The sequence below is a fragment of the Triturus cristatus genome, chromosome 4_1 (genome assembly GCF_964204655.1).
Source record: "Triturus cristatus chromosome 4_1, aTriCri1.1, whole genome shotgun sequence".
Lineage (NCBI taxonomy): Eukaryota > Metazoa > Chordata > Amphibia > Caudata > Salamandridae > Triturus > Triturus cristatus.
Genome location: NC_140585.1, coordinates 3,789,779 through 3,814,502, shown reverse-complemented (window position 1 = coordinate 3,814,502; position 24,724 = coordinate 3,789,779).

Here is a 24,724-nt window from a genome sequence, read left to right as displayed (position 1 = left end):
CCTTTGGCAGCCGTCACCTTAGACGCTGAAAAAGCTTTTGATCGCCTTCACTGGCTTTTTATGATGTGGGCACTTAAATGCCATGGTTTTGGCCCTGTTATTATGTCCTATATAAGTCTGCTTTACTCATCCCCTACTACCTCGGTTTTTGTTAATGGTTCTCAATCCTCTTATTTCACCTTGCAAAGGGGCACTTGTCAAGGTTGCCCTCTTTCTTCATTGCTTTATATTTTATCCCTAGAACCTTTTCTTCATTCCTTACGACATTCTTCCTTGTTCCGAGGTTTTATTTATAATTCCAATGAAATAAAATTCACGGGTTATGCTGATGACAAATTGCTATATGTAAAAAGAGTTAGACACGCACAACCGGGTAATCACAAGCTCGATTGGCGTGCTACTGGGGATTCACTTTCTTATCCTCAAAGTGTGAGTATGAATGCGAACAAAATAGTGGCATCTCCTATCGAGGAGATGTCCCCCTGTGCACTGCGTCAGCGACCCACGGAGTGGGTAATGTTTTTCAATGTAAAGTAATCCAAAAAGGTGAAGAAATAGTTGCAAGAAGATGTTTAATTCACATCATACTGCTGTATTTGAATCTTTGAAAAGTATAATTCAATGTTTCCGAGTAAATTCCATCAAAGCGTTAAATTGTAGATTAAATCAATCCCAATGCATTTCGGGCAATAAGTGGCCCTTCGTCAGGGGCATAGTCTGTAATAAAATCAAAGAAATGCACCACTTACAGAAATGAACCTCAAAAGTATTATAGTTAAGCATAGATGAACATAGTAGTGTTATCATGCTGGAAAAATTGTGAAAGAATGAAAGAGAACAAACGTTTGTGTACTGAAAGGACGAGGATTTTGTTGCTGGACAGGTGAAAACGCGGCTTACAACATCAATGTGAATTTAAGGATTATCATAAGATGCATGGTTAGTTAGGACGTAGATCCAAACGGAAGTACACCAGGTGAAAATAAACATGATAGCGACAAAAGTCAAGAGCGTGAACGAGGATGAAAAATCCTTACATAAACGTACGGCAGAAAGGTAACCCCAGGTGTCAATGTTGAGGTAGTAACTAGTGTAGTAATGTGTGCATAGAGTGAATAAAGCCGTTCTCTTACGAAGTAGTGAATCACATGTTCGTAAGCGGCCTGAAGACACCTGAGAAATACAATAATGGCAGGTTAACTGGTCCATTCAAAAATCATAAACCGTGGGTATTGTAAAGCGCCGTGAGTTAAAAAATGTGTACTTACAAAGTGAGCAGGGTGATCTAACATGCATCCTCAGTGGGTGAATTGGTGTATCGGACTGCCGTAATCGCGTGGGATAAAAAACAAACGCTGAAGATCACGTGTGCACGTAGGTGACTGGGGTAAACGCGGGTGCCATATTGGAACGGTGGAAAAGCTCAATAAATGAACATAGATGTTCGAGATAAATGTATATGAAACATAGTGTGTAGAACAAAACCAAATAGGTTAAAACTACTAAATATAAACCTTAAATCACAAAACAATGGACTGTTCTAAAAAATGTTGAAAAGAGATTAAACACAATGAATATCAGTAAGAACAGAAAAAATATAGGTAAATCAGATGTGAAATAAACATAAGACATTTCAATAGCAGTTCATAGGTAACATAGAAACTCTATCCCGTCGTTGAGCCCATTCGGTTGCATCGTGTTCAAGAACCAAATCCCCCTCAAACCATTATTATGTAAAAACAATTCTCGTTTCATCGAGAAGTGGTATGCAATTTTAAACAAGTGTTCCCTCGATTTGATTTTATTGATCATCAAAGAACTATCAAGAGTACTAGAGGAACTAACCACCGAAATAACACAGATTAAAACAGAATTAACCAACACCATGGAAGCTGCTGAACTCACCAAAATCCTGGACGACACCAACACTCAATTACATAAATACACTCAAGAAATACAAGAACGCAAGATTCACACATTCAAACATGATACTATTGATTATAAATTAGGAGAAGTATATACTTGGGCAGAAGTATATACACGCCGCAGACAAAATCGTCCGTATAATCCCAATACAGAAACTGAAACTTCATCATCTGAAAATGACACCCGCCCACATCCTTTACACACTGTGGCAGTACCTTCGACTTCCACTGATAACACACAATCCGCCCTCACACCTGCGGTTCATTTTTTAGAGGAAGGCTCAAGAGATCGGAGTGACCCAGGAGGGGCAAAAGAAAAGGACAAAGTTACCACTTCCACAAAGAATCAACCAAACACAACCAGGAAAACCAAAGGGAGGAGATAGAAGACATGGATAGTCTTGTGATTAACATTTCTTCTTATCAACTTAACCAACATGAAATTCACACTTTACAAAAAGGTCAATCCTTTGTCCCAACTACATGCACGAATTCTCATGAGTTAGAGGTCAGTTTCTTCAAACTAATGAGAAATGTAAGATTGAGGAACTATTTTGGAAACGTCTTACAAATCAGTGAACAACATGAAGACCCTACTTTGAAAGGATTACATCCGCACAGCACCTTCTTAGCACTGGTTAGTCACAAAACATTGGACAAGTTTGAAAATCTTGTCAAACATGATTTGCAATTTCTCAAGTTCTTGAAGAAGTACAAACACAACAACTTAACTATGAAGGATAAAAGCATCTTAAAAAATCTGTCCTGTAACAAATCTATTAATTTGTCAAAACGCAGACATGTGTGGTGCATTAGTTATTATGGATAACAGTTTCTACCAAGAACAAGTTAATGCGCATGTTATGGACACTAACATCTACACCCAACTTGACTCCAATCCAACCAACCAATTCAAAACTATACTCCTATCCATCGTCCAGAAAGCTGTAGACAACGGAGTCATCACAGATAAAGCCAAATGTTTTTTAATACAAGGGAATTCAAGAACACCATTATTGTACATGTTACCTAACGTACATAAGAATCTCTTCAAACCACCGTTCAGACCAATCGTTTCCACCAAGGGCAGTATTCATGAACCAGTGGAGAAGTTTATTGATAAACATCTACAACCACTAGTGATTGGCACCAGCACATACATTCGAGACACTACTGATTTCATCAGGAAGATCAATGACCTCACCATTGGACCAGATGAAGAACTATGGTTATGTACAGCAGACGTACAAGCTCTTTACACTTCCATCCCCCATGACTTGGGTATAGAAGCCATTGAACAGTCTTTACTGCATTCCAATCTTAAACCTGAACTCCAATTGTTGATTATGGAGCTTTTGATTTACACACTCTACCAAAGTTATTTTAAGTGGGATGACAAATGGTTTCTCCAACTGTCTGGAACATCGATGGGCAACTGTGCAGCCCCATCATATGCCAACCTGTTTATGCATCATTTCGAAGAGCAATACATTCTGAATACACCCACCTGGCAAACACACAATAAAATCTTTCTACGATACATAGACAACATTTTCATTGTGTGGTCTGGTCCACTAAACATTCTACAACAAGCTTTAGTTCAACTCAACAACATCGATGAAAGGATCCAGTTCACCTTTGAAATCCAACCTGACTCCATACATTTCCTGGATGTACAGATTCGAAGATGCCGCAACAAACTCACTACGAACTTATTTTGCAAGCCCACTGACTGTAATAATTTACTACATCATAATAGCTTCCCCAAAAACAGCCTAAAGAACAATCTTCCTTACTCACAGTTGTTACGTGTCAAACGTATTGTATCTGAACCTATACAGCTTGTTGAACAAATGGATGCGATGATCAACAAATTTAAAGTACGAGGATACCCCCAAGAAATGTAATCACAAGCTCGCGTCAGATGTGAGAAGAAAGATAGAAAAGACTTACTCACAGTTAAGACGAAACAAATTACCAATCGGATGGTTGTGACTTCTAAATATTCCACCATGAGCAACAGATATAAAAACATCATCTTGAAATATTGGCCAATGTTGAGTTTCGAACCAGATTTAAAGGATTTGTTTATTCACAGACCAATCTTTACCTACACCAGAGGACCCGATCTAAAATAAATTTTAACCAAACCTCCTTCTGAGGAGGAGATCAAGATCAACTTTAAAGGATTACAACCCTGTTTTAACTGCAGTAATTGTAACAACATAATCCTCGGAACGACTATAACTCATCCCATGAAGGGTACCAAAATCAAATTAAAGGTCAATGCGACATGCAACACATCCAATGTCATTTATCTACTCAAATGCCCTTGTGGTTTGGGATACGTGGGTCACACTGAAAGAAAAATTCAGACACGTATATTGGAACACAAATCCAATTTCTGCACGAAAAATCTCAAATCCTCTGTGGCCATGCACTTTTCAGAGAAAAGACACAATATTAGTAAACTGAAATTTCTTGTCTTGGAAACCATTGAAAAAAGAGAGGACCTGAATAACAAAAACAGACTACTACGGAGAGAAAACCCCTGGATTCTGTTCTTGAACATGATGCAACTGAATGGGCTCAACGACCGGATAGGGTTTCTAGGTTACCTATGAACTGCTATTGAAATGTCTTATGTTTATTTGACATCTGATTTACCTATATTTTTCTGTTCTTACTGATATTCATTGTGTTTAATTGTTTCGTGATTTAAGGTTTATATTTAGTAGTTTTTACCTATTTGGTTTTGTTCTACACACCATGTTTCATATACATTTATCTCGAACATCTATGTTCATTTACTGAGCTTTTTCACCATTCCAATATGGCACCCGCGTTTACCCCAGTCACCTGCTTGCACATTCTCACACGTGATCTTCAGCGTTTGTTTTTTATCCCACGCGATTACGGCAGTCCGATACACTAATTCACCCACTGAGGATGCATGTTAGATTGCCCTGCTCACTTTGTAAGTACACATTTTTTAAGTCACGGCGCTTTACAATACCCACGGTTTTTGATTTTTGAACGGACCAGCTAACCTGCCATTATTTTATTTCTCAGGCGTCTTCAGGCCTGTTACAAACATATGATTCACTACTTTGTAAGAGAATGGCTTTATTCACCCTACGCACGTTTTACTGCACTAGTCAGTACCTCAACAGTGACACCTGGGCTTACCTTTCTGTCGTAAGTTTATGTAAGGATTTTTCATCCTCGTTCATGCTCTTGAATTTTTTCGCTATCATGTTTATTTTCACCCGGTGCACTTCCGTTTGGATCTACGTCCTAACTAACCATGCATTTTATGTTAATCCTTACATTCACATTGATGTTGTATGCCACGTTTTCACCTGTCCAGCAACACAATACTCGTCCTTTCAGTACACGAACGTTTGTTCTCTTTCATTCTTTCACAATTTTTCCAGCATGATAACACTACTATGTTCATCTATGCTTAACTATAATACTTTTGAGGTTCATTCCTGTAAGTGGTGCATTTCTTTGATTTTTTTACAGACTATTCCCCTGACGAAGGGCCACTTATCGCCCGAAATGCATCGGTATTGATTTAATCTACAATTTAACGCTTTGTTGGAATTTACTCGGAAACATTGAATTATACTTTTCAAAGATTCAAATACAGCAGTATGTTGTGAATTAAACATCTTCTTGCCACTATTTCGTCACCTTTTTTGATCACTTTACATTGAGAAACATTACCCACTCCGTGGGTCGCTTGCGCAGTGCACAAGGGGACATTTCGATAGGAGATGCCACTATTTTTTTTTATTTGTTATATGTCTCCGATACCTTTGTTTCTTTACATGCTTCGAATGATATTCTATCTTCTTACGCCATCTTGTCAGGTTACAAGTAAAATTTTACAAAATCTGAAGTTCTCCCACTAAATAAATATTACTTAAAAAGGATGTTCGCAAATACTGGTTTCAAATGAATCACAAATTAAATTACTTGTGTGGGGAATAAATACTCCTCTTCAATTTCTAAAACTGTTCAACTTAATTTGGAAGATGTTTCTCTTAAAGTACTTCATATGTCAGAAAAATGGTCACCCTTATATTTATGTGGTGGGATAGATTGAACACAAGCAAAAAGATGGTACTCCCTGTTATTAATTTCTATGTGTCCATGTTACCAGTGAGTCTTCCGTTAAGGTTCTTTAAAATGCTTAATACTACTTTCAGTAAATTCCTATGGAATAACTGAAAAGCTTGCATCTACTTGTCCTCTTTATCCGCACCTAAAGATCAGGGTGGTGACAATTTTCCTAACTTCCGCCAGTACCAATCTTCTTTTCTAATACTTCAAATTCTACCTTATCTTTCTCCCTCGGAAATACCTTTTACATCTGTTTGGCATAAATTGGAGGATTCCGTGGTTCATCCCCTTCCTTTCACTTCACTAGTTAATTTTCCTCATCCCCCTCACTCTTTTAAGTCCCCAACCATTCCACATTTTATATCGATCTTTTACCCGGTCCTTACAAAATCTCTCCCTCCCTTGCAAATGTTTCTTGACTCCTCTTTATGGCATAACAAATCCATTAAAATCTATAATCGGACTATCTTCTGGAAGGATTGGGTAGCCAAAGGGATAATCAAAGTTAAACATTTGTTTCAAGGTGCACATTTTCTTTGTTCTCAGCAAATTCAATCCAAATTCGGCCTGCCTGCTACTTGTCTTTCCAAGTATGATTCTTTAAGAATGCTCCTTACTCAGCAGTACTCTCTTTTCTCTTGTTCTTCCTCTACTCCACCAGACCCTCTCTCAGAACCGTTATCAACCTCCCCGTCCATTCGAGCCTCCCACATTCACAAATAGCTTCATTTTTTCCTTCCTAACCGCCCTAAGAGTACGGTCGAACTTATGTGAGAATCAGACTTACAACCTCCCTTTATATACATTCCTGGAACTCTATATGGTCATGTGTTCAACACATTTACTGTAATGTTAGCACCACCAAAACTTTATGTTTCTTTTATCAAAATTGTTTTTAACCCCGTTATCGATCTTTAAATATAATTCAGGTATATTACTTAGCTGTTGGACTTGTCAAAACACTCCTGGCACATATTTACATTCCTTTTTTCTCTGTCCCAATATTACTTCTTTCTGGACTCAGGTCTGTAAATCAATTTCCTCCATTTGCTCTATCAAGTTTTCTTTTGATATTTATTCCTTATTTTTGGGTAGCAATTCTGTCAATTGGTTTGGTGCTCTCAAGTTGGGTACTTTTGTGGATTTGTAACTGGCCATTGGTATTCAAGTCATTACTTCTAATTGGAAAGATGCCAGTAAGGTCCCCTTCTCTGGCTGGTGGAACCTTCTCTGTTATTATCATAGACTGGATAGAGCTTCCGCCACTACCTCTCATCAACTTCTTTGAAAAGAAGCCTTATGGTCTCCACTCACTAATTATTTATCATAGCCTATAATACGTAACAAAATCTGTACTTTCGTTTTATAAACTCCATGAATACTGAAAATGTATCTTTTTTATATAGTTATTAGCTATTTTAATTTTTTACAGTGCCTGTTATTGCACTTTATTTCAGAATATGTTTGAGATAGGTGCTGATCTTTCTTTTCTTTTTCCTTCCTCTCTCTCTTTCTTTTCTTCTTTTTTCTCCATAAAATTTAAAATGCTAAATTGCTCCGGTACATAATTTTGTGTCATTGTTCCTAGTTTTTGTTTTTGGCTTTTACAACTGTCTTCATTTCAGGTTTTCATCTACCGTGGTCTAATACATTGTACTTTATTTGTATTGTCTTCGCAATTGCTGCTGTAATAGTGTACCTCTGTTCTAACTTATTTTAATAAAGCTTTGTTAAACTAAAAAAAAAGGACTCTTCCCAGTGTAGCCTGAAGACGCCCCTTGGAAGACACCAGTTGATACCCTCGGAAGCAGGATACCTACAACCATTGTCAACACAAATGGAGAACTTCAGGATGAGACCACAGCGATGGAAGGATGAAGAGTCTATTGTAAGGATGACAGAGTCCGTTGGAACCGAGGAGGACAGAGTCTATGCAGGGAGCACGGAAGACAAAGGCCCCTCGGAGTCATAGATACAGGATACTTGTTGCAGAGCCCAGGTTCTGCTGCACTGAAGCGGTAGCTCTGCCTGAGCTACCAAGTCATTGAAGACAGCCGAGTCCGTCCGATCAACCAACTGTGTCGGCATGGGTCAGTTACAGAGGGTACAGACTCGATGACAGTATCTTTTGATACGCTCAACTCGGTTGGCGCGAGTCACCATGTAATGAAGTGATAGAGCTACGCAGTGCACCGTGTAATGAAGTGATAGAGCAACGTGGTGCACAGGGATTTCGTTGAAGAGAGTCCGACAAGGGATGCTGGCATTAAGTGCATGAGAGGACAGCTAAGGGCCTCGAGGGAATACAGAACCACCACTTGTGATGCTGACCCTTGTGGAGTCCAGAGGAGCTCAGGGTCGGCAGGGTTGGCAGGCCGGTCATCTGTGTTGCGGTGCCTGCAGATGCAGGGGTGTGACTCCTTCACTCCAAGGGAGATTACTTCAGTTGTCTTTGGAGTTCCACAGGCCTTCGTAGGACCTGTATGGAGCACGGGCATGGACGTTGCAATGGTCTTGCAGGACGAGGAGGCCAAGAGCAGCAGGAATCTTCCCTAGTGCGGCCTCAAAGTTCAGGGAGATGTCCAGCGAAGTCCAGAGCACCCAGACGGTTGAAGTTGAGGAGGATTTGATCTTAATCGAATTCCATGACGAATCTAGGGACCCACCCACAGGTAAGCCCCTAAGTACCCTCGGGCCGATTCAGGGGTCCCTCCCAGAGGAGGGGTTGGACAGTAGGGAGGATACTCCCATATCCTTTGTCCAGTTCCGCACCAAAGCAGGAAGCCATCAGTTCCCTGACCTGGTTTGAACTGGAGTGTGCAAGGAGGGCACCAAATGTGCCTCTATGGCAGACTATGCAGGGCTGGCAAGCTCCCCCACCCTGGCCCAATACACTAAATCCTGTCTGGGAGGTGGTCACACATCCCTGTGACAGGAAACCTATTGTCCTGCCTTCCCCTGCTTAGGCTGGGCCCAGCAGTAGGAGGGCAGAATCGTGTCTGTGGTCGGCAGCAGCCACAGGTTGCTGTCAGGCTCGGTAAGGTTGGACTAGGGAAAATGGAGGGCTCCCCGGAGGAGCCCCACCATGGATGGAATCATACCTCCAACACCAGACACGGTATTGGGGTATGATACCAAACACGCCCAGGTTAGTTTCTGCCAGTTTTTACATCGTAATGGCTACCTCACTTACAAAGCCTGGAGAATGGAATCCATGGTTTGTAGGGATGGCTCGCTCATGCAGGGCCACCCTTACACATGTAACTGAGCACCCTGCCTTTGGGACTGAAAGGCTGGCTAGAGGGGTGACTTACAGGTTTCCAAGTGTAGTGATGGGAGATATAATAAAACCTATATCTCGCGTGAGGGGCACTCGCACCATCTCACAAAGGCTGCAATGGCAGGCCTGAAGTCTTAGTTTGGAGGGCCCTTTGTGGGTGGCACAATATGTGCTGCAGCCAAGGGGGGACCCCTGTAGTACCCATGCCCTAGGTACAGTAGTACCATATACTAGGGACTTAGCAGGGTGCCCTAGTTAGCCACTTTAGAGTGCACAGTGACTGGGGTCCTGATTAACAGGATCCCAGTCAGACTAGTCGAAAAACAGCATAACACCATGCAAAAAGTGTGGGTAATCATGACAGAAGTATCCTAACTTCCTACAGGGTTGATGGAGAGGTATTGTCGGGTGAGTTCCAAAAAAGCAATGCAACTTCATTTTAATATGGACATACATCACTGTTTACATCAACATTTTCAACATTAACATTTCCCCCTCCAGTTGAATTTTCACTGACATTATTTTCCACACACTTCATGACAATCATATTATTAGGGGCTTGTTGTGTTTCAGTTTTGATTTTTACTACTTCCCTGGTTACTTGCATTCCACCCAAATTGAGGAGTGCATTTTTATAGCAGGAAACCCCCACTGATAGGATACACCTCAAGAACAATATAAAAATGAGAACGGGAAGCAATGAAGTACACAGACCAGTCAACCACCGGGGGAGCCAGGAAACCAATTATAGTACCATTTCTGCTCAGGGGCACCTCCCTCCTTTAACATGTCTGTTTGGAAATGGTGCAGTGCTTGGATGGAAAGAGTAAGAGTCCCATTGTCCATATTGTTGCCGAGGATAAACATATAGCAGGAAGCACCAATATTGGCACACACCCCTCCCTCCATCGCGGTCATCAAGTTCAACATCAAGTTCAACACATATTGATGTTGCATCACCATGAGGCTGATGGCTCTTAGTCTTCCTTGATTGCAAGGAAGTGCTGTTCATCATCTTCAATATTTCTCATCTGGTTATTTGTAAGAAGCAGGGGTTGACTTTTGTCTGCACTGTGCCGCCCATTCCATTCCATTCCAGTTTAGACCCAGCCATATGCAATTCAGACTTGACTCTAATCCCCATGGGAACAATTCAGCCCGAACTGCCAAGCCAGGTCCTCCCTGGACTGGAAACAAGCATTTCAGGACCGGTTTTGGGGTTTCACCCCTCATCAGACAGGCTAGCTTGACTCCAGTGGCACGGAGAGCACGGGACGGACGTCTGGGCATACCCATCCTACTCGGGGTAACAAATGTAAAACGAACTATTGATAGACTGAATGGTAAAAAATGTCATACATTCACCCCAGTACAGAGATCTAGGCCTACATCCATTTTTTTGCTCCCCTGGCCATTCCAGTTTACACCCAGCCATATGCAAATCAGTCTTGATCCTGTTCTCCAAGGGAACAGTCCAGCCCGAAATGCCAACCCAGATCCCAGGATGCTTGTTTCTGTTCAGGGAGGACCTGTCTAACTGGGGTTGCACTGTGTGCAAAGGAATGATGGATTTAACCCAGATCTCTTGACTGTGGGTGAATGTTTGATTTGTTCTGCATTCCGTCCATCAACTGTGTGTCTTTTGCTTTCTCACCCTAGGTGCGCCGGGTGTGCCCAGATGGATCCCGGGCTCACTGGATTCAAGCTAGCCTGGCGGATGAATGGTGTTCCAAAATTAGTTCCAGGATTCTTGTTTCCATTCCGGAGAGAACCAGGCTTGGCAGTTCGGGCTGGACTGTTTCCATGAGGCACAGGGTCAAGACTGATTTGTATATGGCTGGGTCTAAACTGGGGTGGCACAGTGAGAAAAAGAACTGTCATATCTTTTAGGATAGTCTGTCATGATTCTAAACAGGTGACCTTTCACCTATTAGCTTGCTCCTGTCTCTTAAACACCATGCTCTTAGTGTTCTATGATAATCCCTGTACCTGACATACATAAACATGTCCCCAGGCACGGCAGAATCATTCTGTATAAGGCTCACCACATTTTTCATCCTTGGCCAACAGCCAGCTGTGCATGATTGCATTTGTTTAGAAAAGCAATGGTGATTGTTTTCAAAACATTTATGATTGTTTTCAAAGCATCAGTGAGTGTTTTAAAAACATATTGATTCTAGAAATAACCCTGGAGTGACCACTTTAGTATAAAAGGCCCTCACTTCCCACTACAAATTAGAGGAGAATTTCTCCCAAGCTGACACGGGGTCCTGCATTCTGAATCTTCGACACGCAGCTGTCTGGCAACCCTTGCGGGATGTCATCTTCGACGCAGAGACGGGGTCCTTAGTACTTTACCATCAGGTGAGGGGGCTGGTACTTCCCTAGGGGTTTCTTGGCTGTCTATACACACATATACGCACATACATGCTACACATACAGATCTAGGCTAGGTACAATTAGGCAAATTACTTAGGGCGCACATTTTAGGAATATGAAAGTGCTACTGTTTTTATCTGAACTGTTTATGTTCATCTTACTAGCACTATGGTAGAAATGTATTTACTGTTCACTATATTGGTACTAGCAATCTCTTTGATATGCTTCTGTCTTTGAATTGTTGCAGCACATAAGTTATACACAAGGCTGTCGCTGGACCAATAAATACTTATTGAAACTAAGAGTGGGCGTAGTTGGCAGAGTACCACTACACGGAATTGATCAAAAACTCTGTGAATTCCGCTCCGCAACTCCATTCCGTCTCACCACAATTAATAAAACAGAAACCTCACATACCCTTGTTAAAACGACAAGTAACTCTATTATTACATGCTAAAATGCATATAATCATCTCACAAAAGTGAAAATGAGAATACAGCAAGCAGTTAGAGAGGTGATGATGTTGATGTCCTCACTAACCTAGGGAGAGAGCATCTGCTTGCCCTCCCCCTAGGTAAGGGGTGACCCCAAAATCATCACCTCTCTCATTGCCTGATGTTTTTCAAGCGAGGTGGTAGTGGTACTGTAGAGCTAGCTGGTCTATCGGCTGATATATCCTGTGGGGTTGTCCGGAAGCGGTTGGGACACCAAGCTCTCAGTTTAGGAAAACCAAAATGCGCAGCTCCTGGGAATTCCTAGAAACTACACAACAGAACGATGGATTTAACCCAGATGTGTTGACTAGAGTGAATGTTTGATTTGTTCTGCATTCCGTCCATCATCTGTGTGTATTTTGCCCTCTTGCCCTAAGTGTGCCGGGTCTACCCAGACGCGGGTCCTGGGCTCACTATGCCACAGGATTCAAGCTAGCCTGGTTGATGAGGGGTGATTCCCAAAACCAGTCCCAGGATGCTTGTTTCCAGTCCAGGGAGGACCTGGCTTGGCAGTTCGGGCTGGACTGTTCCCATGAGGCACAGGGGTAAGACTGATTTGCATATGGCTGAGTCTAAACTGGAGTGGAAGTGTAAGCAAAAGAATGATGGATTTAAACGAGATCTCTTGACTGGAGTTGAATGTTTGATTTATTCTGCATTCTATCCATCATCTGTGTGTCTTTCGCAAACTGTCAGATTTTGTGCGTCTGCTATTGAGGTCATGGTGCCTTTATCATCCTAAGTGGGTGGGAAACCTGGCTCCTGACCCAGGAAGATCGCTTTGTTTTGGAACCGAAAAGGGGCCTCCATTGGTCTGCAGGCTGCTAGCCTTTTGGGGTTGCTGCTGTTGGGGCTACGCACCACAGGGGAATTTTAGTCTTGGGCAGGTTGCCCAAGAATGGAGACCTTTTGATCTGGTTATTTGAACCCATCCCAATTGGTCTTGGGTGAGGGAGCCTGGCTGCCAGTTTTCCTGCACTGGTTGGGGAGTTGTCATGCCCCCTCGTCAGACTGCCCTCCCGCTGGGGCATGGCCAGCCAACCCCACCCTGAGGGATCAGCAGGAGAGTGGGGTATAGGCTCCTGCAGGCACCACAAAAGTCAGACTCTAGTGCGGTTTTGTACCTCTAACGTCCCTGAAACCTATGTTTTTTTCAGTAAATTTCTAAGGTTTTTTAAATGCTAATTTCTAACTATAACGTAGTAGTCACGTATGCAGAGTGGTGGAGAAAGGGGCCTGGGCCTCCGTCCAGCGCTTAGGAATTTCGCTGCGTAGGACTTACAGGAGGTACCAGGAGGGATACTTGGCCTCCAAAGTCCCTCAGGAATAAAGTGGACTTCATCCTCCAACCAGTACTGTGCCAGGAGGCACGTTTGCAGATTGGCGGAGAAAGGGAGGCATGGCCTTCGAATACGTCTTAGCAATCCCACTGTGTGGGACTTACTGGAGGTAACAGGAGGGGTAGTTGGCCCCCAAAGTCAACATTGGGGGCCAACTACCCCTCCTCTTACCTCCAGTAAGTCCCACACAGCAGGATTGCTGCGTTCTCATAGCAGGTCATGCCCCCTTTCCCCACCACTCTGTAAAAGCACTCCCTGGCGCGCTCTTGGATGGGGATTAAAGTCCCCTTTGCTGCTGGGGGTCCTTAGGGACCAACTAGCTCACCTGATACCTCCAGTAGGCCCCAGATAGTGGGATTGCTGACAGGTGGAATCAGGCCACACCCCTTTCTCCACTACTCTACAAACATGCCTCCTGGCGCGTTCTTGGTTGAGGGATTTAGTCCCTTTGAATCCTGAGGGTCCCTGGGGGCCACTAGCCCACCAGGTACTTCCAATAAGCCCCACACAGGTGGATTGCTGAGATTGGTCATAGGCCACGCTCCCTTTTTAAACCACTCTGCTGACATTGTTGGAGCTGGCCCTGGGGGTGGCGGTCCCCAAGGTCCACAGCCCCCCTCCCAAAGTAAACATAGCCCCGGGGAGGTGGTGATCCCTGGGGCCGGGGGGCCGCAATGGACCACTGCATTAACATAATTTGTGCCCCAGGGAGGTGGTGGTTCCCGGGCAGTGTGGGGGCCAGCGATGCCCCCTGCCCTATTCAATTTGAAGCTCCAGGGAAGTAGCGGTTCCCGAGGCTGCGTGGTGGGAAGGAGCGCCCATCCACGCATTTCAATAAGAAAGCCCGGTGTAGGTGGTGCTCCCCAGGGCTGCAGGGGCCCCCACAGGCCCCCGCAATATGATAAAACATTGCCTCCGGGACCTGGCCCATCAGGGGGCTTAAAGAAACGAAGCACAGGTGCCCGTGCTTCGTTTAAAAAATAATAATAATTCACCCGGATTTGCACACCCAGCGCGAATTCCACAGGAAATATTTTTAAAATAGTTTGTTTGGCCCTGGGTGCCCTGGGTGTCAGGTTTTGCCAATCTAATCACCCATTTCCCTCTCTGTGTGGTTTATGTCGTAGGAAGAGGGTTTTAAATTACCCATGGAATCGGCTGCGCCAATTCTCACCTTAAAGGTTTTCCAGTTTTTCTCCGCGGTTCTTAACGGTGGCCGTAGCGGGTTGTTTTTCCCCTTGGGTTAGTGTTCTAGTGGTTTAGTGGTGTTTGGAAGGGGGCCAGGTGTTTGCGCTCGGCGCACTTCAACCGTCGTTTTGAAGCTTCCGTGCTTCAAGTTTTCCTTAAAAGTTTAGTCATGGGAGGCTAGGTGTCGTGTCTCCGCCTGATTCCGTTCAGCAGTGTACTTCGAGTTTGGGAAGATAGTCTTCAATCCAGGTATCGTGAAAATTTACTTTTGAAGTCAGCGTGCATTTGTTTTTTCATCGTTTTTGTTTGGAGAACTCTTTCTACAACATTCAGTACTTAGCGCGCTTCCATTTTTTGGGTCACAGACTTGTACAAGAGAATAGCCTAGTAGTCTTGGAGCTTAGACATTCCAATTTGAATTCCACTGGGGGCAGTTTACTTTTGCTGCCTGGCAGAGTCAGTTCAGTATTTGGCAGCCTCAGTTTTGACTCTATTCCTACGACAAGCGCTATCCTATGTTTGAACCTAGCAGTTCAGGTGTTGAGCTCTCCAATTCTTCAAAAGTTGTCCAGTTCCTAAGGGGTCAATTAGAATGTCGGGCGGATCGCCACCGCCCGAAATTCTCTCCCGCCCGCATACCATTTACCTCTCGCCATATTACTATGGCGGGGGGACACCGGCAGACGGAAAGACCATCCGCCGGTTTTCCGCCCGGTCAACTAAAAAGGTTTTAATATGGTGGACATCTGTTAGATACCGCCATCCTTATTAGGATACATGCAGGGATTTTTACGTCGGGATCCGCCCGCCATCCTAATGATGCCCAAAGACTCAATACTTTAAATCAGCAGGCAGATATCGTCATCTACTAATTCTACAGTGTATGTAATAATATATATATATTTTACTTACCTAAGGTATTCGTTTTCTGCCACCTGCATAAGGAAGACAGAGAATTACATGGACAATATTAACAGACTAATCTACATACTAATTCTGCATCATTAACAAGAGAGAAGCTAGCCACTGTGGATGTAAAGGTAGGAGACACAACAGGGTTGAGGGTTAGCAGTAGGGGAGGCCAAGAAAGGAAGGGAATGTTTTAATGTCGTGATTTGTGTTTCAGATGCCTAGCGGAGTAGGGAAGCATTCCCAAGCAGAATAGGCATAGCAGTGCAATCTCTCTTCATCCCATTCCCCTTGCCCCCTCACCACTGGCGGTGGAATTAAAAAGTCCGCACCCAGTGGGGTGCGGGATTTGGTGAAAAGTCGTCTGCTCCTGTGGAAGATCAAGTTAAGGTGCGTGGTACTTGACACTGGGGTCCGCAGGCCTAGGTGGTAAGGGTGTTTCTACCCTGCTCACTGTTCTTTTTTTAAATCATTTTTCCTCACCTTTTTTCTTCTGACTCGGTACCGAGTCACAAGATGGCTGCCAACACTTCCTAGTTTGAAGTGTTAGCAGCCAATCACAGGCAAGCTCGTGCTCGGGAGGGCTCAGACAATAAGAAATATCACAATTCCAAAAACCTGTTTTCTCCATGTTCATTTCCATAGGAAACTTAAGACACGTCTACAGCCTGAACTGCTGAACGGAATTATACCAAATTTGACAGCTCTTGGTCCAGAAGGCACGCTTTTCTTTAAATGGTGTACAATCCTTCAGTAGTTTTTGAGATATTCAAAGATTTACAGATATCGATATTTAAGAATTTTTTTAATGCAGGGAAGGACTGCCACCTCCCCAGGGCTAAAGTAAATAATAATGCGTGTGGGGCTCCTGCCACCTCACACAGCCCCGGGGACCAGCATCACGCCGGTGCACAAATACGATAATGAAGGGGGTCTGTTGTGGACCCCCGGGGACCACCACTTCCTCTGGGTTTCATTAATAAAGGAATGGGGGTCACATGGCTCACATCCTTGAGCCCTACATGGTACTGGGGACTGCCACCTCCCAGGGCCGGCTCAAGCAATGTCCAGGGGTGCCCATCCCTGGGACATTGAAGTTTTCTCTGGCTTGGCAGGAGCACTGCTCACACCATGTCATAACAAACAGTGCTCTGCTAAAATAACTATAACTCACGTCCCTACAATGCACTGCTTATGACCTCACATATTACATCACTCATGAAATGGTCAGTGACATCACTGATGACATCTCAAATGAGATCACTGATGACATAATCTGGTGACTGAACATGTTTCTAAAAAGTTTATGAAGGTATAATATATATACACCAAGGTGCATTGATGTATCAGTGGGTGTATGAGTGCCTGTATGGATTATTTAGTGGGTGTGTGACTGACTGTAAAAGTGATTGATTATACGTGTCTCAGTGAATGAATGGGTGAGTGACTAATTTGTATGAATGTTTGTATCATTCTGTCAGTTGGTATGTAAGGGGCTGCATGGGTTGGTGTGTAGGTACATGAGTGGCTGTATGGGTTATTGATTGTTTTTCTGAGTACCTGTATGGGTGTATGAGTGTCTGTGGGTATGGGTGAGGGCGTGTGTGACTCCCTGCATGGATGAGTGAGTGGGTGAATGACCGGCTGTATGGGTTCATGAATGTATCTGAGAGGGGCTGTATCGGTGAGTGAATGTCTGTATGGCTGTGTCAGTGAGTGAATGGATGTGTCAGTGGTATATGGGTGGGTAAGTGCATATGTGAAAGGCCGTATAGGTGAGTGTTGGAGTATATAAGTTACTGTATGTGTGAGTGAGTAATTGTGAGAGTGGTTTTATGGGTACATGTGTACTTGTGTCAGTGACTGTATGGGTGAGAAAGTTTGTGTTAGTATATGTATGAATAAGTGAGTTGGTGTGTGTCTAACTGTATAGGTGAAGGAGTGACTGTGATTGACTCTATAGGTGAGTGAGTAGGTGTGTGAATAGCTGTATGGGTTTCTGACAGTGTGTGAGTTGCTGTATGGGTATATGAGTGGATATGTCAGTGGCTGTATTAGTGAGTGAGTGGGTATATGAGTGGCTATTTGGGTGAGTGAGTGGATGTGTGTGTAGACCTATGAATTAGTGAGTGTGTATGTAAGTACTGGGATGGGTGTGTCAATGGTTTTAAGAATGGTGCTGCATTTACAGTGGCGATTCTGTTATCAGTAAATCTATTTCACATACTGAAAAACACACTTAAAGAGATTTTTTAAATAAAGTTTAGCTCTAAATCTTTAGTAGAATTTTGCTTTAACTTTTCTTTGTATGATCAATTTAGAAGAAAGCCACCTTTACAAAAAGGTATTTTATTCGCGACTATGAATTCACCGCGATGACATTGGTTGTCGCTAAGAGCGCATGGTTTATACAAAGTGTAAAACAAGTATATGGGCATATTCTACAGTATATTTAACAGTAGAGCTTTATTTGTATACTTTTCAAACTCATATTTTTATAGTGAGTTTCCAGAATATCACCTTCAAACACTTTTTCCCATTGGTATCTGTTAACCCTTCCACCCCTTTCAAAAACAGACTCCTATCTATGTGTGTTTGCAAAGTATTCGCAATGATCGTGGAGAAATCATGAAAAAATGGGAGTCCAAACAGAGATCTAGCTTCATTTGAAAAACATTTAAATAATACACAACAGTTTATTACATAGTCCTGAGTTGGAAAATAAAGCTAGTCATTACTTAAATTGTGTCCTCACTCCTCAACTTAAAAAAAAAATAATTCTATCTCTTTAACACCCTTCCCCCAATACACTCTTAACTCAGGGAACCTAACAATCTGGTAGAACCAGTAGGTCACAAGTTCACAGCACATTCTAGAAGGAACATGCTACTTCAAAATGAGATACAGCAGGTGTGGTTTACTCCACAGATTCAAAGGCATATCCATGGCTATATTACATTTCTTTTTTTAAACAACAGCCAATAAGAAGGTTTTTTCCTTAGCCATCCAGCACACTATCTACTTTTATTCACTTTCATGCTGACAGCATCCAATGAAATATATATATATATTGGGGAGAGGAGTTGGCCTAATGGCTAGGGCGGTTGTCATCGAATTTGGGGAACTGGGTTCGAGTCTCGGCAATGACACTGAACATCCTGTGATTCTGGACAAAACACTTAAATCTCCCCGTGCCTAACAAAAATGAATGTGTCCTCATGTAATGCAATTGGTGCTATGTAAAGCACTCTGATACCCGATTCGGGTCGAGTTTGGGCTACATAAAACTCTATTAAATAAAAAATAAAGAATAAAATATATATATGTATATATTCACTGAAAAAAACATAGGTTTCAGACACGTTATAGTTGGGAATTAGCATTTAACAAACCTTAGAAATTCACTGAAAAAACCATAGGTTTCAGGGGCGTTATAGTTAGCTGGACTTTTCACTCATACAAAACCATTGAAATTCCCCCGTTATAGTTAGTTCAGCTAACTATAACTCGCGTACCCGCAATGCACTGCTGATGACGTCAGATATTACACCACTCATGACATGGTCAGTTACCTCACTCAAGATCAAAACACTACAGACATCTCAAATGACATCACTGATGACATCACTGATGACATCATCCAGTGAATGTGTGTTTTTCTGAAAATTACATATGTTTTATATATGTATATCTCAAGGTCGATGGAAGAATAAATGGGTATATAAGTGTCTAAATGGATGATTTGCTTTTGAAAAATTGATTGTATAACTGACTGATTAAGTGTATCTTAGTGAATACATGGCTTAGTGAGTAATGTTTAAATATGTAAATATCTGTATCAGTCTCTCACTTTGTGTATAAGTAGCTGCATGGGTTGGTGAGTAGCTACATGAGTGTCTACATAGGTTATTAGTTGTTTTTTTGAGTATCAGCATGAGTGTCTGTATGGTTCAGTGGGGGGTATTACGTAGTGCATAGGTGCATGAATGAGTGACTCACTGTTTGTATGTGTTGAAGACAGCATGTGTGCAGGACTGTATGGGTGGATGAGTGTGTGCATGGGTGTGTTAGTGAGTGAATGACTGTCTCAATAGTGTCTTTATGAGTAACTACATATGTTTTAAACTAGTATATGTGACTATTGGTGTATATAAGTGAGTATATGTGAGAGTGAGAGATTGGAAGAGTTCCTGTATGAATAAGTATGTGTTTCTATAAGTGATTGTTTAAAAGACTAAGGGGCATATCAACAAGGGCTTTTTCTCTGCTTTTTTGGCTTTAAAAGCCAAAAAAGCAGAGATAAAACTAGCACCCTATCAACAACAGGGTGTTAACATGCAAATTGGCATGTTAGCACCCTTTTACTCTACGCTTCCCCTTGCATCTCTAATGAGATGCAAAGGGGGCGTTCCAGAGTAAAATAATAGGAGAAATGTCACTAAGCGACATTTCTCCTATTATCAAGAATATCGCTAACACTGTTAGAGACAAAAAAAGCAGCGCTAACCGCGGTTAACGCTGCTTTTTAACGTCTGGTATTTTTCTGACTTAGCCATGATATCCTATGGAAGGAGGATATCATGGCTAAGTTTGCCTGTCCCTATCAACAAGCGAATGTGAGATTATCGCTGGGTTTCCAGCGATAATCTCACGTTAGCCACTTAGCGTGAGGATTTTTATCGCTATTGAGATAAGCGTTGCTAATAGCACGCTATCTCAGCGATAAAAATCAACGCTATCCGGCGATAATTATCCTAGCGCTAAGTGCGCTTAGAGATAATTATCGACGGTTGTTGTTGATATGCCCCTAAGTATGTGTAAGTTTCTGTAGAAGTAAGTGTGGTGGTGTGTGTATAACTGTATATGCAAGTAAATGGATGTTTGATTCTTTATTAGCATGAGTGACTGTGTGTGAGTAACTCGATGGATGAGTGGCGATGTGTAACAGGATTTATAGGTGTATGAGTACATATGATGAGTGAGTACATGTATGAGTGACTGTATAGGACTGTTGGTGAATGAGTGGATGTGTATGTGGATCTTAGAATTACTCAATAGGTTGTTGTAACTGGTATTGGTATGTCCATTGTTTTGAAAATTTTAGTTTCTATTTTTGAATGTGTGTATCAAAGGTTGTATTAGGGGGAGAGGAGGTCTGCCACTCTATCACAAGGATGATGTCATCAGTGATGTCATTTGAGATGTCATCAGTGATGTCATGAGTGATGTCACTGACCATGTCATGAGTGATGTAATATGTGACGTCATCAGCAGTGCATTGGGGGCGCGCGAGTTATAGTTAGCTGAACTAACTAATACGGGGGAATTTCAATGGTTTTGTACGAGTGAAAAGTCCAGCTAACTATAACGTCCCTGAAACCTATGGTTTTTTCAGTGAATTTCTAAGGTTTTTTAAATGCTAATTTCTAACTATGCCTACAGAGATAGGACATGTGAAGAAAGAAGAAAAAACGCACAGAAAGAAAAAAAAGAAATGCAGAAAGAAGCAACAGAAGTCCTCAAAGACGAAGAAAAGTGCAGGAAGAAGAATAACGTGCAGAAAGAACAAACAGAAGAGCAGAAAGAAGCCTTGTTGCAAAATCATCCTGTACCCTCAACTTTTTCAGACGGATACTGGTGGTAACTGAGTCTGACTAACCAGTCCTAGAGCCAGTGCTATGTTAAAAGACACTCAGAATACAGTGAAAACACCTACATACACTAGGGAACACTATGCGTTGGGTTCCCCTGTGATTAGCATGACCTCCTCTGTAAGCCCCTAGTATATAATAGTGCAGGGGATTAAAACTACTTCTTAAAACGCGCCACAGGGCGTGTTTGCACACGTCACCTCAGGCCCCGTCCCCTCCCTTCCCCACTGTGTAAACACACCCTGTGGCAGTTTTAAGTTGGGAGATTAAGTCTCCTTGAATACTGAGGGTCCCTAGGGTCCAACTAGACCACTAGGTACCTCCAGTAAGCGCCACAAAGCTGCGTTGCAGAGAGATGTAAAAGGGGGCACGGCCTAGACCACCTCTCTGCAACACAGCGCAGTGGCGCTTACTGGAAGCACGTGGTGGGCTAGTTGGCCCCCAGGGTCCCTCAGGATTGAAGGGGAATTATTTCCCCAACTTAAAACGTGCCACAGGGCGTGTTTGCACGCGTTAACTCAGGCCCCGTCGCCTCCCTTCACCACTGTGTAAACACGCCCTGTGGCCGTTTTTAGTTGGGAGATTAAGTTCATTTGAATCCTGAGGGTCCCTAGGGTCCAACTAGCCCACTAGATACCTCCAGTAAGCGCCACAGAGCTGCGTTGCAGAGAGGTGTAAAAAGTGGCACGGCCTGGACCACCTCTCTGCAACGCAGCTCAGTGGCGCATACTGGAGATACCTGTTGGGCTAGTTGGCCCTCAGGGACCCTCAGTATTGAAGGGTAATTAATTCCCCAACTTACAACTGGCCAGGGGGCGCGTTTGCAGAGTGCTGCAAGGAGGGCGCGTGGCCTCCGGCGCGATGCCGGTCTTTTATTTATTTTATTTTTTTAAGAAGGAGGGCTGTGTGGCCCCCCTTCTTTTTCTAATTTATTGGCCCTGGGGACCCCATTCCCCCAGGGCCTGCACCCAATTTGTTTTGATGAAAAAAATTAATTTGGAAAGGGGCCATGTGGCCCCCCTCCCAAGGCTTTAATCGGCACCGGGGACCCTCTTTAGGAGGGGGGCTGCGTTGCCCCCCTCCTCAGGCTACTTATGGCCCCCGGGACCCCATCCCCCGGAGCTGGCCTTTGTTTTTTATTATTTTTAAAAAATATATATTTATAGAAACACCTAGGACATGCTGGACAAATCGTATGTACCTATCACCATGACGATTTGCGTGATATTCATTAAAAGGCGACTATGCATACAATGAATCCACGTGGAATGTATTTACACCGCTAGTGAAGCTCTGACGTGTCTGACGCCCTACCGTGCCTAGTCCCGGCACCCCAGCCGGTGGGTACTCTCCAAGTAGACACCCTTGTTGTTTATTTATACAAACATGGGTAGCTATTGACAGGCACATTTAATACACACGCACACCAAGCCATTCAAAGGGGATTCGACAAAAATTCGACCAAACTATGCAAGAAACCCCCCTCACGGTTAATAAAACACACATCCCCCGAAGGGTGTGTAATGCTTAATATTTTACTCTCTGGAAAGGAGACAAACCTCACTTGAGAGTCACAGCGTGCTCCTGGCTGAGCCCAATGCTGTGTTACACCTCCCAGTGCCCGCCGAGTGCCACACACCTCTGTGTTGTATTCCACCAGCTAGTGCGTATGCTATGACACTTTCTAGCCCATGTGCACTGTAACACCACCCCGTGAATATGTCATGCCACACTTGCCTTCGCACGGGTTATATTGCCCCATCTAACGTGCCTTCCTCGATGCCTATGTTAGAACGCACAGCGCTATGCCATACATATTACAATCTGGGATCCATATCTTTGTCACAGTGCATATGCAACGTTACCCTCCCCAGCACATATTTTATATTACAACTTTAGAGACTAGTTAGGTTACACAACACTGCCCTGTGCATATTACACTCCAAGGCGCATATCGCGTAGCACGCGCTAGTGCCTGTGCTATCTCGCGCTCTCCAATGAATCTGTCATTGCGCACAATGTATTGCATATTATATTTCACGCCCGGTTCATCTTATATCACACTTTTTGGTGCATAGTTTATACCATATACTATATCTAGTTTTCATTTTCAATCGTGCTCTCAGGACTATGTTCTGTATAACACTGCATCCACCTACCCTTTTCACGGGCATTACATTTTGCGATGAGGGGTGGAGGGTCAGGGAGTGTTTCTGCCAATTGAGCCCGGAGTCACAGTCACAAACGTCCCCTTCTTCCTGAATAAAAGTGAGATTATGATGCATACTTGTTCATATTTTAAGTAGTTCGCACAGATAGACATTTTAAAAACAATAAAGTTCCTAATACCCACCTTCTCTGAACAGTTAGCTTGCTGCCCCATCCACCTCCTTCCTATCCTCTGTTGTCTGAATCCATGGACTAGCCTCCTCCCTCCTGCCATGCATGGTCTGAATTGCTGCCACTGCCCTCCATTTAGCATGATGTACCAGTCCACTCCTCCTGCCCTCCATTGCCCAATTCTATGCCCCATCATTGACCTCCTGCTTAGCCTCTGTGCTTAGCTTGCTGCCCCTATTCTCCTTCCCCCTGCCCTCCGATGTCTTTGTGCATGCCCCTGCTCCATCCTTTTTGCCCACCATGTTCCATGGACCTGCCACTCCTATCTACTCTGAGTGTTCTGTTGAGCTGCCACTCCCCTCCCACCTGCCTAGCATTGTCAGATGACTGTAACCTGTCCCTGCCACCTCCACCCTGCCTGTCCACATGCCATGCCCCTATCCCCTTCCTCCTGTCCTCCATGGTCCATTTTACTGCCACACCCTTCTGCCCTCCCTGGTCTGTTGTGCTGCAACTGCTCCTCCTGCCTGCCCCACGCGGTCTGTTGTGAGGCCCCTTCCCCTGAACTCTTTTGTCTGTGCCCAGGTCCTGACCCTCCCTTCTATCCTCCATGGTCCTTTGTGCATGCCCCTGCACCCTCCTTCTTGCCCATCATAGCCATTGTGCTGCCACTAACCCTCCCGCTTGCCATGCATGGTCTTCTGTGCTGCCATGGCCCCTCCCACCTTCCCTGTGTGGTCAGCTAGCTGCCCTTGACCCCCTCCCACCTCCCCTCCATGGTCTGTGTGTATGCCATCATAGTCTCACCGTTACTCTCCATGGTGTGTCTTGTTTCTAGTGCCCATCCTGCCTGACCTCCATGGTCATCTTGCTGCTCCTGCCCTGCCCTCTTGCCCCCAGCCCTCTGTTTCCATGTGCAGACCCCTATTCCCTCCCTCCTGGCTTGTCTGTTCCATTGTAATGCCCCTGATCCGTCGCTCCTGCCCTTTATGGTCTGTTATGCTGCAGCTTTCTCTCCTGTCTGTCCATTATGGTCAGCTAGCTACCATTGCCTCTTTCCCCTCTGTTCTCTGTTGTCCATGTGCAT